Genomic DNA, 14200 nt, shown 5'->3' on the forward strand with positions numbered 1-14200 from the left:
CGGGGCCGCGGGGCGGAGATGGGGGGGGAAACGGGCGCGGCCTGGGGGCGGGGAACCGGGGGAAGCTCCGCCCCGCACACTCCGCCGACCCCCGCGGATGACAGGCTCGGGTGCAGACCCGAGTCCTGCGCCCACCTCCGCTGTCTCCCCCCCCACTGAGCCCAAGCATGCTGGGAGATGTAGTCCCGCCTTTGTTACCCGGGTGCGGGCAGGTTGCTCCCGCCCTCCCCGCGCTCCCTCCCCGCAGTCCCTCCCGCGCCCTCCCGCGCCCTCCCGTGAGGATGCAGCGCCTTGCGCGGGTTTCCTCCGTCACAGCCGGGCTCCTCTCCCGCTGCTCCTCCGCCTTTCTGCCTGCAGATGGGAACAGGTCACCAGCGCCCTTTTCAGGGCGTCACTGGGCCTCCCGGAGCCTAACTCCGACACCTTTCAGGGCTCTGTGCTTTCTGCTTCCACTCCCGGTTTACCCGGGGTAGGCACCTCTCTGCCCCGCGCCCTGGCGCGCCCCCCTCCTCTCCACTGCCTTCCATAGCCCACCAAGGCCCCGCGCCATCGTCTGCACACCTTGTCTCAGCACCACTACTCCTGGCCAGGAGACTGTGCACACTCAGCTGCACCTGCTGAACCCAGGCCCAGCCTTCTGGCCCTCAAGAGCACACATTCTAGAAAATGTTTTTGTTTCTGCTGCATTGTGAGATCCTGTCATCTTCTGTTCCTAGTGCCCTGTCATTGGGCAGGCCTATCACTTCTTCCTGCAGGAAGGCTTCCCTAACCACATAATTTGCATAAAGTGAATCCCAGATTTGAGTTTGTTCTGGTCTTCATGTGCATGTGACAGTGTGACTTTGAGGACTCACTCTGCTCCAAAGGAGGAAAGGGGGTGGGGGGAGATCAGGTGCTAGTGGCTCATTCCTGTAATCCTAGCTACTGAGGAGGCTGAGATCTGAGAATCACAGTTCAAAGCCAGGCCAGACAGGAAAGTTGGTGATACTCTTATCCCCAATTAAACACTAAAAAAGCCAGAGGTTGAGCTGTCATTCAAGCAAAAGAGTGCTAGCCTTGAGGATAGAGCTCAAGGATAGCACCCAAGCCCTGAGTTTAAGCCTCAGGACTAGCAAAAGATGAAGAAAGGAAGAAAGAAAGAAAGAGAGGGGGGAGGGAGGAAGGAAAGAGAAAAAGAGAGAAAGGAAAGAGAGGGAGAGGAGGAAGGAAAGAAAGAAAAGAAAGGAAAAAAAAGGAAAAAGAGAAAAAGAAAGAAAATTAGAACCAGGTGCTGGTGGTTCATTCCTGTAATCTTAGCCACTCAGAAAGCTGAAATCTGAGGATCCTGGTTCAAAACTAGCCCAGGCAGGGCTAGGAAGGTGGCTCAGTGGTAGAGCGCTTGCCTTGCAGGCATGAGGCCCTGGGTTCGATTCCTCAGCACCACATAAGCAAAAAGAAAAAAGCTGGAAGTGGCACTGTGGCTCAATTGGTAGAGCGCTAGCCTTGAGCTGAAGAGCTGAGGGACAGTGCCCAGGCCCAGAGTTCAGGCCCCACGACCGGACCCCCCCCAAAAAAAAACAAAACAAAAAATAAACCCCAAAACTAGCCCAGGTAGACAAATTCAAGAGACCCTTATCTCCAATTAACTAGCAAAAAAGCCAAAAGTGGAGGTGTGGCTCAAGTAGTAGAGCACCAGCTTTAAGTAAAAAAACAAAGCAAGATGAGATGATGCAGTGTTCAAGCCCAACTACCAGCACACACACACATTGGAGAGGAGGAGAGACATGATACCTACATCAGACAGGGGTTTGGATGAATGAATCCTGAAGTATTCTGCCAATGAGAAGCCTGTCCTATGGGCCGGTCTGGCAGCACCTGCCTCCTCTAGTCTCCAGCATGGAGCAGGTCTATACTTGCTGTTCCTCCCTAGGCAATTCCTTAACCTCTCCTCCAAATGCAAATGAAATGCAAAAAGTACAGTCCTACAAGGTCCAGGCTAGGATCCTGTCCTTGGTCCACTCTGCAGGGGGAGTAGACCCGTGGGCTGGGCTGTCCTCTCTTCTCTACAGGAGATCCCAGGGGAGGAGGCGCAGTTAGCAGAAACCTCCAGGTCCTTCTTTAAAGAATAATTATTCCACCAGGTACTGGTAGGTCACGCCTGTTATCCTAGTTTCTCAGGAGGCTGAGATCTGAGGATCACAGTACACACCAATCCTAGGCAGAAAAAGTCCTTAAGACGATTATCTCCAATTAAACAGCAAAAACCCAGAAATGAAGTTGTAGTTCAAGCAGTAGAGCTCCAGCCTTGAGCAAAAAAGCTAAGGGCAAGATCTCTGGCCCTAAGTTAAATAACCAGCATTGGCACATATACACACAACACACACACACATACGTACACAAAGACTACTCATTCCATAAAACATTTCCAACTAGGGGCCCAAAGTGTGGAGTTCTTCAACTCTCAAAATTTACCTCCTTTCTTCTCCATCTCCAGGTCTTTAGGACTTGAATGTTGGCTCAGGTTTCCTGGCCTTTTTCCCTCTCAGCTTGTAGTACACTTGGCATGTGGGCCCTTTCTTGGGTGAGGTTCCTTTCTTGGGTGAGGTTTTGGCATTGTAGACTAACCCCCTCTTGGCTCTAACAATCTGACTTCTGGATGGACCATTTGGTTTCTGAACTACTTTCTTGTTGCACGTGGCTTTGTTTTTTGAACAGCCTTTCTGGCTTTGACTGGCACCTCTGTTACTATGGTGCTGGATAGAGAAGATCCACACCTTGTCCTCCTCTCTTGATGTCAGCACCTGGCAGGGAACTGGCCTAGATCCTCCTGCATGGAGATTGGGGTGGGGGAAGGTTGAAACACTATTGCTTACTGGAGGCATGACATTGAGAAAATTATTTTTACAGCTATTTTCTCAGTGGGAAGATTAGAGTGCTAACTTTCTTTTCTATCTTTTTTTTTTTTTTTTGTCAGTCATGGGGCTACCACTTGAGCTACAGCGCCACTTCCGGTTTTCTGGTGGTTTATTGGAGATAGGAGTCTCACGGTCTCTCCTGCCCGGGCTGGCTTTGAACCGCGATCCTCAGATCTCAGCCTCCTGAGTAGCTAGGATTACAGGCATGAGCCACCAGCGCCCAGCTTAGAGTGCTAACTTTCATTCAGAGAGTTTAAAGGAAGATTGAGTGAAGTATATATGAAAACCTCTAGGCCATAGAAAGCACTATAGAAGCACTAAAATAATTGTATTATTTTTCTTCCCTTTTTCTGTATTCCCTGTTGTTCATATTCTGTGTCTCCCTTTCAGTATTGTCCTGGACTTTTTGTTTGTTTGTGTTGGTCCCAGGACTTGAACTCAGGGCCTGGGCACTATCCCTGAGCATTCTACCATTTGAGCTATAACACCACATCCAGCTTTTTGGTGGTTAGTAGGCCATAAGAGCCTCAGGGAGTTTCATGACTGGCCTGGCTTCAAATTGCAATCGTCAGAGCTTTTTCAGTAGCTAGGATTAGTGGCCATTCTTTTTCTTTTTCTCTTTTAGACAGGCTCTTCCTATTTAACCCAGGCTGACTTGGAACTAAGCATATAGTCCAAACCCGTAACCCTCCTGTCTCAGCCTCCCAAAGTGCTAGATTACAGGCACGCACTAGATGCCTAGCTGTCCTCATCCAATCCAATCTTCTTTCTTTCCCACTCAAGTCTCTAGTCATCCTGACTGGCTTAAGGTCCCCCAAACAGCATACCATGGCGTGCATGTGTGTGTGTGTGTGTGTGTGTGTGTGTGTGTGTGTGTGTGTGTGTGTGTGTGTGTGTGTGTGTGTGTGTGTGTGTGTGTGTGTTTGCCTGTGTTCATGTGGCTCCTCTGCCCAAAATGGCTCCGGGCTGCTGTTCCTGTTTATACAACCTGATCTTCCCTTCCTCCTGCAGCTCAGTCACATGCGGCTTCTGCTCCCACCACTCAATAGAGATGTGCCTTTCCCAGGCCACCAGTGACTTCTACAATGCCAACCCCTGTGGGCCCCTTTCCATGGGAACTTTTCCCATAATTCACTTCTCCCCCCATAGAAGACTTCCCACAACTCATGACTCTCACTTCCCACTACTTCCCTGAGTCTGCATTTTTCTGGATTCAGTCTCCTCAACTGATTATTTCCCCTCAGCCCAGTATAAAAGCGGAAGTTCACCAAGGCCTATACATCCTCTCATCTTCCAGTGCCACCTCTAATGTCACTACAGCATATGGCTTCAATTACTGGCTACACAATTCCTAAATTTGTACCCCCAGCCCAGACGCTTGTGTATCTTTGTATTAGTACTGGGGCCTAAATTCAAGGCCTTGCATTCTCAGCTTTTCTGCTTATGGCTGGCATTCTACCAATAGAACTACATCTCCACTTCTGGCTTTTTTGTTATTGGGAGATAAGATTTGTCTGCCTGCACTGGCTTTGAACTATGATTTTCATATCTTAGCCCCCTAAGTAGCTAGGATTATAGGCATGAGCCACCAGCCCACATCCCAGAGCCCCTATGTGAGTGGAGAAAGTGGGGCCTATAGGTTTGTCTTAGGGTCTCCTTTCTCTACACCCCTGGATGTGGTGCTATGCTTTTCATGATTATAAATATGTCTCAGCCATGACTGGTGGCGCATGCCTATAATCCTAGCTACTCAGGAGGCTGAGAGTTGAGGATTGCCAATCCAAACAAGCCTGGGTAGGAAAATTTGTGAGATTCTTTCCTCCAATAACCACAGAAAACAGGAAGTAGCACTGTGGTTCAAAGTGATAGAGCTCAGGGACAGTGCCTAGGACTTGAGGTCAAGCCCCACAACCAACAACAGAAAAAAAAATTCAAATAAACACTTCCCATCATCATTATGTTTGTTAAGCAAATGAGCGTGTAGGTTCAATGACCTTCTGAGCAAGAAAATGATGAAGGGGGGGGGGGGAGAAGGAGTGTCAGTACCTAACCCTCTGTGTGGAGAGGAGAATCTCCAGCTAATTCAGCTATTATCACATTTTTTACTCACTCAACCCTCACATCCATCCCAGAAAGGAGGAACAAATGATATTAGCATTGCTCTCTTCAAGGTTTGGTCTCATGAAGTAAGCAGTGAAGGAAATGCAGCCACGAAGACCCCAGTCCTGCAGCTTCTCCCCAGCATCACTGGTTGAGCTGACTAGAAGTAGGTTGCAGAACACGGGTTCCAAGTCCTGCTTTGAGTGGCAGATCCATCTCTGGCTTGGTGAGAGAAAGAAGCTTCTTTGATGCATTTCTTTTGACAAAGAAAGTGCTTCTACCGCCCCCAGGGGATTCCCACCCCAGTATCTCCTTCCAGTGTAGTCCCAATGCCTGTCAAGTGATAGCTATGCAAAGAAAACCAAAAGGACTAGCTAGTAATCCCAGATCCAAGCACATCAGAGATAGAAGAAAGGGCTATTTTAAAATTGGGATGCACCTTGTAAAACTAAGTTTGACCAGCAGAGGGAGACATGAGTATGTGATAACATTCCTGGATGAACTTCAATTTTCTGGGGAATCTTGCTCTGAGGTTATCTAACTCATTCCCATTGTGTTCAAGCATAGATTTATTTTTTTCCACCCCCCCCTTTTTTTTTGGTCATGTGGCTTGGACTCTGGGCCTGGGCGCCGTCCCTCAGCTTTTCAGCTCAAGGCTAACGTTCTACCACTTGAGCCACAGTGTCACTTCCAGTTTTCTGGTGGTTTATTGGAGATAAGAGTCTCATGGACTTTCCGGCCTGGGCTGACTTTGAACCACAGTCCTCAGATCTCAGCCTCCTGAGTAGTTAGGATTACAGGCATGAGCCACCAATGCCCAGATTCATAGATTTAATTTTATATGATATATTATTTTGCCTGTCATGGGGCCTAAACACACCCCCACTTCCAGTTTTCTGGTGGTTAATGGAGAAGAGAGTCTCCCAACCTCCCTGCCTAAGCTGGCTATAAACTGCAGTCTTCAGATCTCAGGCTGCAAAGTAGCAAGTTTACAAGTATGTGCCACCAGCACCTGGAGTTTATTTTATTTTATTATTGTTTTTGAGGTGCTGGGGATCAAACCCAGGGCCTTACCTATGCTAGGCAATGTACTCCATCACTGAGCTCCATCCTCAGCCCTGGTGCCTAGGTTTCTAATTGTTCCTCCTTTCCCCTTCCTGATTTTTACCTATGATCTCTATTGGTGTTTCCAGTGAGCCGAATTTGCCAACCAATTTTTTTTTTTACTATTTTAATTTTTAATTAATTCTTTATTTATTATGGTTTGGGGACTTGAACACAAGCCTTCGTGAATTGCTGTAAGCATTTTTATTGCTAAAATGTCCCAATACCCCCCCAATTTAAAAAGATAGAAAAAATCAGAATAATTTTAAAATGTGGATATTTTTTAAATAGCCATTCATAGCATAGCAACCACCCTTGCTTGATCAAGCACCTAAATAGGTGGGTCCCAGATACCTTATCTAATCTGCACCAGTGCTCGGCCAGTAAGTGACAGCCTGAGTCCGTCTTGAGTCTAATTCTCTCCATCTCTGAGACAGTATTTTGTTTTCTTTTCTTTTTTTTTTTTTTTTTTTTTTTTTTTTTTTTTTTTTGCTGGTCCTGGGGCTTGAATTCAGGGCCTGGGCTGTGTCCCTGAGCCTCTCTGTGCTCAAGGCTAGCGTTCTACCACTTGGGTCACAGAGCCACTTCCAGCTTTTTCTGTTTATGTGGTACTGAGGAATTGAACCCAGGTCTTCATGCATGCTAGGCAAGCACTCTACCACTGAGCCACCTTCCCAACCCCCAAGGTTAGTGTTTTGTTTTGTTTTTTCCTACCACCCAACACCAACCCCTGAAGCTCAGTTCTTACCCCACCCCCAACTTGGACTAATTCCATCTTCTTCCTGCAATAGCCAAATGCCCACCCCATCTCCTTCCTCCTCAGTACCATCTTCTCACCTCCTCCAGCCTTGGGGGTGGGAGTGGAGAGCGCTTTTCTTTTTCTTACCTTCAGTGCAATTTGTACTCTACAATTAGCATCCATTTTTAATGTTGTTCTCCATTATCTATGATGACAGTCTGTGTTCCCAACAAGCTCTCTTCTGCTCTGCCATCTTTAAATCTCTTGTAACCAAAATAATTAAAGTAAATATTTAAAAGGGTTTTAGTCATACCAACATTGTCAACTGGAAGCCAGTGGCTCATTCTTGTACTCCTAACTACTCAGGATGGCTGAGATCTGAGAATCATGATTCAAAGTCAGCCTGGGCAGACACATTCTCAGACTTCATCTCCATTAACCAGCAAAAAAACTTGCAACTAGAGGCAAGGCTTACAAGGTAGAGCACCAGCCATGAGGAAAAAAAAAAAGGCCAAGCAAGAATTCTCTTAGCCTGTATGCAATCCATCAATAAAGCTTACCTGGGTTCTTCCTACAAATCCATTTATCTTGACTCCAGAGCACTTTGTGCAACCCCTGACATCCCCATTAAGTCAATGTCACCTTCATCTCTCTCTCACCTGGCCACTGCTAGAACATTTGAACAGAGAACCTCGAGTCTGCTCTTACCTGCTGCTCCCCGCACTACCACAGAGCAGCCAGGGCCTTCCTTCTAAACTCCAAGTCAAATTACATACATCAATCCCCCACGCAGCACCTTTAGAAGAAAGTTGCGCCCAGAGGCTTCATGTGGTCCACTCTCAACTATGCCTCGCCTCCCATTTTCTGTCTTCATGCTCTCTCCTTCGCTGTCTGTGATCCAGCAACACAGGCCTCCTTGTTCCTCAGTTTGTGCCAAGACCATTCCAGTTGTGAGGCCTGTGCACTTGTTCTGTCCTCTGCCTGCCAGCTTTTCCTGTTAGGCTTTCTCCCTCCCTCTGTTCCCATGGATTTTCAAATGTCATTTACTCACAGAAGAGTTTTCTACCCCCTTTTTCCCCCCAAATCTGTCCTCTTTGCTCTCTGTCCTTACTCTGTTTTTGTTTTTCTCCCCAGAGCATTTACTATCACACCACATTCTACATGTGTCTTTTTCTTCACTTTTTTTTTTTTTTTTGTCGGTTGTGGGCCTGAACTCTGGTCCTGGGCACTGTCCCTCAGCTCTTCAGCTCAAGGCCAGCCCTCTACCACTTGAGCCACAGCACCACTTCCAGCTTTTTCTGCTTATGTGGTGCTGAAGAATCGAACCCAGGGCCTCATGCATGCAAGGCAAGCACTCTACCATTGAGCCACCTTCCCAGCCCTTTCTTTTTCTTTTGAGATAGGGCTTCAAACTCACGATCTTCTGCCTCAGCCTCATATGTGCTAGGCTTACAGATGTGTACTACCACACTGGCCTTAGAAATTTATCTGTCTAGGCTGGGAAGCTCAGTGGTAGAGCACTTGCCTTGCATGCATGAGGCCCTGGGTTCGATTCCTCAGCACCACATAAGCAGAAAAAAAAAGCTGGAAGTGGCGCTGTGGCTCACGTGGTAGAGCACTAGCCTTGAGCTGAAGAGCTGAGAGACAGCACCCAGGCCCAGAGTTCAGGCCCACAACAGGACCCCAAAAAAAGAGAAAATAAATTTGTCTGTCTGTAAATGATCTTGCCACAGGATTGCAAACAATGGGAGATAATTTCATTTTGGATTCCGGAGTCTAGAAATATGCCCAATTCATAATGAGCTCTCAGGAAAGGTTAATGAGTGGTGAATGAATAAATAATCAATGGAGAATGAATATTAATAGCCTTTGCAACCATCATCTTGAATGGCTGCTTAACTTGATATAAATTATCATCCTTTTGGGGATTGTTACACAGTACTCTATCATTTGAGCCACACCCTCAGCCTGTATTTTTTTTTATTGTGAAACATCAGCTTGAATTATGTGATTACTATCTTGTACGTTAAAATGACTGAATGTTGGAAATATCACATAGTTCACTTAAAACACACACTTGAGCAGGCATATGACACATAAATATAGTTTAAAGAACTATTACAGGCTGGGCACAATGACTAATGCCTGTAATCCCAGAAGGTAGAGAATGGAAAGATGATGCCAACCTGAGAAAAAATAGTAGTGAGATTCCCCCATCTCCACAAAAATGAGTGTGGTATACCTATAACCTCAGCTATTATGACAGGTATAAATAGAAGGATTACAATCCAAGGATAGCCCCAAGATAAATACATAAACAAACAGCCAGGCACTAGTGTCTCATGCCTATAATCCTAGCCACTTAGGAGGTTGAGATCTAAGAACTATGGTTCAAAGTTATCCAAGAGACTCTGTACTCCAGTTGACCAGCAAAAAGTCAGAAATGGCTCAAGTAGTAGAGCTCCACTTTTTAGCTTGCACAAAGATGAAAAGAGCTTGAGGACCTGGGTTCAAGCCCAGTACCAGCACACACAGTGTGAGAGTCTGATAGTTTAGAGCAAGAGGAATTAGAGGCGTTGCTCACATGGTGGAGGGCTTGCCTTGCAAGGGCAAGTCCGTGAGCTCATACTCCAGTACTGCCAATGATATGATCAGCCATCATCTGCCTACTCCCACCCAGGCTGAATTAGGATACTACCATCATTTCAGAAGTTTACCATCTATAACATAATATTTCCAGTTGGGGGCGTTTTACAAATCATGCTGCCTCAGGCATTCCTTCCATCTTCCATGCACATTGAACATATCTCTGTTGGCTGTTGTCAGTTTGGGCTGCTGTATCAAAATACCACAGGGTGGATGGCTTATAAACAACGTTTGTTTGTTGCTAACAGTTCTGGAGGCCAGAAAGTCCAGGATGAAGACAGTGTGGAGTCTGTGTCTGGTGAAGTCCATTTTCTTCAGAATCCATCTTCTCACTGTGTCACTGTGTGATAAACATGCCTCCTTGGTCTCTTTTTATAAGGACAGTAATTCTTCTGTCTCTGTCTGTCTCTCTGTCTCTGATTCTGTCTCTTTCTCTCTCTCTGGCTCTGTCTCTCTCTTTTTCCCTCTCTCTCTCTGCTGGGATTGAACCTAGGGCCAGGTAAGCTCTCTTCCACTGAACTAGAGCCCCAGCTCATTGCTTCTCTCTCTTTGAACCAGCATGGCTTTCAACACTGGCCCCCAACTCCTGGGCGCAAGTAACCCTCCTGCCTCAGCTTCCAAAGTAACTGGGCTAGAGGCTTGATCTATGGTACCCAGCCTGACTTCTTCATGCTGCCAACTTGAGGCTCTGATGTCATATATGAATTTGGGGGAGACACAAACATTCAGATCACAGTAAGTATCAACCACCATCATCAACCTGAGAGGAGGCAACCACAGCAAGAGACCAGGAGACCTGGGCTGGAGCCACACACTGGTCTCCCCCAAATCTCTGCTTTATTTGGCTGCGCAGAACAAGGCAAGATCCATGGCTGACTGCCCTGCCCAAATGGTGCCCTTTACCCTGACTCACCATCAATCAATCATGACACCAAGTTCCTGGCTCTGCATCTTGGATTATGACAAGGGCTGTTTCCCAGTGTGATTCACAAGCAGCAGGAGTGTTTCAGAATGACACCAAGAGTCATTTGCTTAGAGTGACTTGATTTATAGGCACTTTCTAGTTCTCACTAATGAGGGGAACCATGCAGCCTGTGCTTCTCTGGGTCTGACTTGCTTCATTTAACATAATCCTCTCCAAGTCTTTCAATTTCCTTACAGATGGTTCCATGTCATTCTTTCTGATGAGTAGAATTCTATTGTGTATAGATACCACATTTCCTTGATCCATTTGTCCAATCAGGGGCATCTGGGCTGATTCCATATCTTGGCTATGCTAAATAGTGCTGCAATAAACATGGTTGTGGTGGTGGCTTTAGTGTATCCTTATTTGGGTTCTGTTGGATAAATGCCCTGAAGTATAATAGAATCTATTGAGAACACAAATAGTATAATTCTTTAGAAAGAATAAATCAATATATAACCTAAAAATTAAGAAAAGTGAGGGAAGGGGTGGGGTGAGAGTGGTAGGTGAGAATATTGAAAAGGATGATATTGATCAAGGGGCACTGTACTAATAAACTGTTCTATTGAATGGCAACTCCTTTGTACAACTACCTAAAGAAAGTAAAAATATATTTAAAAAGAGAGAGAGACACTCAGGAGATTGATAGGAACCTTCAGCCACCAAGTTTCCACAAAGTTCCCCAATCCCCAGAGCTCTGTCTTCTTGAGCCTAGAGTTCTTCCATCCAAGTGAGCTCATAAGGACACCTTTGCTACTGTTTCATAGATGGGGCTGCTTCTCCAGACCTGAGTGACTCCATGTTAGGGAGCACATGTGAATTACTTTTCATGGGCCTCCTTGGATACAGTGCTGCATACAAATACCATTCAGTAGTTTGATGTTTAGCTGCTACATGTGTTCTTCTGAAGTACATCTGCACAGCTTGGCTTAGAATCACACCTGCAAGATGAATGTTCTGTGATTCTCCTGACAAAGTAGCTTGCATTAACTCAGCATCGCCAGCAAGGCCCTCACCAGATGTGGTATCACACCACTAAATCTGTGAGAAGGAAAGCCAGGGATAGTAGCACAAGCCTGTAGCTCCAGCTTCATGAGAGGTGGAGGCAAGACAATTGTTTAAGTCTAAGAGTTGGAGACTGGGTAAAATAATGAGATTTTAATTTAAAAAAAACAACGTGTGGTGGTATACATGTAAACACAGCTACCTGGGAGGCAGACATAGGAGGATCAAGGTCCAAGGTTGGTCTTGGGAAAAAGTATGAGACCCTTTCTGAAAAAATAATTAATATTCTGGGTGCTCAAGAGGTACAGCATCGGGGTTGGGAAGGTGACTTAGTGGTAGAGTGCTTGCCTTGCATGTATGAGGCCCTGGATTCAATTCCTCAGCGCCACATATGCAGAAAAAGCCAGAAGTGGCTCTGTGACTCCAGTGGTAGAGCATTAGCCTTGAGCTGAAGAGCTGAGGGACAGCGCCAGGCCCAGAGTTCAGGCCCCATGACTGACAAATAAATAAATAAATAAGGAGTACAGCATCTGCCTAGCAAGCACAAGGCCCTGCGTTCAAACCTTAGTATAACAATAACAACAGGCTTTCAAATAAACACCCAAGGCTAGCTGTGGGTGACCACCGTCGCAAGGAATGACAGCAAGCCTGGGAAACCTCCTACCAGCCTGGATGGAGTTGACATTCAAATCTCAAGCCTTGTCACTGGCAGAGGACCAAATGTCCCCTGAAAGAGCTCTACCCAAAGGCTACGCTATCGACTCCTTTGTACTAGGGATATTAATTCCACTCAGAAGATTCCGTCTTGCTGTGAAGGTTTAGACTCTGGAGAGATCAACAGCTGCGAGGAGCTGGGAGGCAGCAGGCAGGAGCTGGGATCAGGACCAAGCCACAGTCAGAAATCTGAGCTTGGGCCTGGCTCTGCCACCATGTGCCCTGTGACCCTGGGCCTCATGGTGAACTCACCTGCTGAGCCTGTGTCCTTATTTGCCCAGTAAGGACAGCTGTGCCCAGCACCTGCTCAGAAGTGGCGTCAGGAATAAATGATACAATATAGACAAAACTACTTTGGAAAGCTCCTGGTGCTATGATGTTGGGCAGGTTCTTAGAAAGAGAAACCCAAGCCAGGCGCTGGTGGCTCACGCCTGTAATCCTAGCTACTCCAGAGGCTGAGTTCTGAGGATCACAGTTCAAAGCCAGCCCAGGGAAGGAAAGCCCATGAGACTCTTATCTCCAATGAACCACTCAGAAAACCAGAAGTGGCACTGTGGCTCAAGTGGTAGAGGGCTAGCCTTGAGCTGAAGAGCTGAGGGACAGCACTCAGGCTGAGTTCAAACCCCACAACTGACCAAATAAAAAAGAAAAGAAAAGAAAAGAAAAAGAAAGAGAAGTCCAGAGGCGTGGAAGGCAGGATTTCCTCAGCAGGAGGAACCATCCCTCATGGGGTTTGTGTAATACTGTACAATTTACAGAGGCCTTTGCTGTGTGTGTGTGTGTGTGTGTGTGTGTGTGTGTGTGTGTGTGTGTGTGTATGTGTGTGTGTGTGTGTGTGTGTGTGTGTGTGTGTGTTGGTACTGGAGCTTGAACTCAAGACCTTGCAGTCTTTTTTTCTTTTTGGTCAGCTGTAGGGCCTGAACTCTGGGCCTGGGCCCTGTCCTTCAGCTCTTCAGCTCAAGGCTAGTGCTCTACCACTTAAGCCACAGCGCCACTTCTGGCTTTTTCTACTTATGTGGTGCTGAGGAATCGAGCCCAGGGCCTCATGAATGCAAGGCAAGCGCTCTACCACTGGGCCACCTTCCCAGCCCCAAGACCTTACATTCTTGCTTCCTTTTTTCATTCACGGCTGGAGCTCTTACCCTGTGAGCCGCATCTCCACTTCTGCACTTCTGGCATATGTTTTTGTTTTTGTTTTTTTGCTAGTCCTGGGACTTGAACTCTGTGCCTAGTGCTGTTCTGGAGCTGCTTTTGCTCAAGACTAGTGCTCCATCACTTGAGCCACAGCTTCACTTCTGGCTTTTTCTGAGTAATTTATTAGAGATAAGAGTCTCATGGACTTTTCTGCCAGGGCTGGCTTTGAACCTTGATCCTCAGATCTCAGCTTCCAGAGTAGCTAGGATTACAGGTGTGAGCCACCAGCACCTGTCCACTCTGGCTTTTGTTGTTAGTTGGAGATAAGCATCTCTTGGATGTGTCTACCTGAGCTGGCTCTGAGTCTCTCTCGGTCCTTAAATCTCAGCCTCCTGAGTAGGTAGGAATATAGGTATGAGCCACCAGAGCCTGGCTTTCCTTTCTTGAAAAGGAAAATAATACTGGAGATTGAATTTAGGGTGTTGAGTTCTTTCTTAGCTTTTTTTGCTCAAGGCTGGTACTCTGCCGTTTGAGCCATATCTCCACTTCTGACATTTTGCTGATTCATTGGAGATGAGAATCTCTCAGATTTGTCTGCCCTGGCTGGCTTCAAACCACGATCCTCAGATCTCAGCCTCTTGAGTAGCTAGGATTACAGATGTGAGCCACCGGTGTCCAGCATAGGTTTTACTTTCTATAAGCAGTTATATATAGTTTTAACCTTCATAGAGTGAAATGCACATTTCAGAATTAGACCATTGTGTAGTCATTTATCTACCCCTCTACAGGGGCAGTCCTGGGAACAGCAGGCTTCAGGAGCAAGGCCAAATGGCAGGCCTGTGCCTCCTGGGACTACCGCTGTCTAGGGAGGCCAGAGCCAGGCTCTGGGGCCTCCTTCAC

Source organism: Dipodomys merriami, unplaced genomic scaffold (genome assembly GCF_024711535.1).
Source record: "Dipodomys merriami isolate MVZ:Mamm:240054 unplaced genomic scaffold, mDipMer1.0.p SCAF_17, whole genome shotgun sequence".
Lineage (NCBI taxonomy): Eukaryota > Metazoa > Chordata > Mammalia > Rodentia > Heteromyidae > Dipodomys > Dipodomys merriami.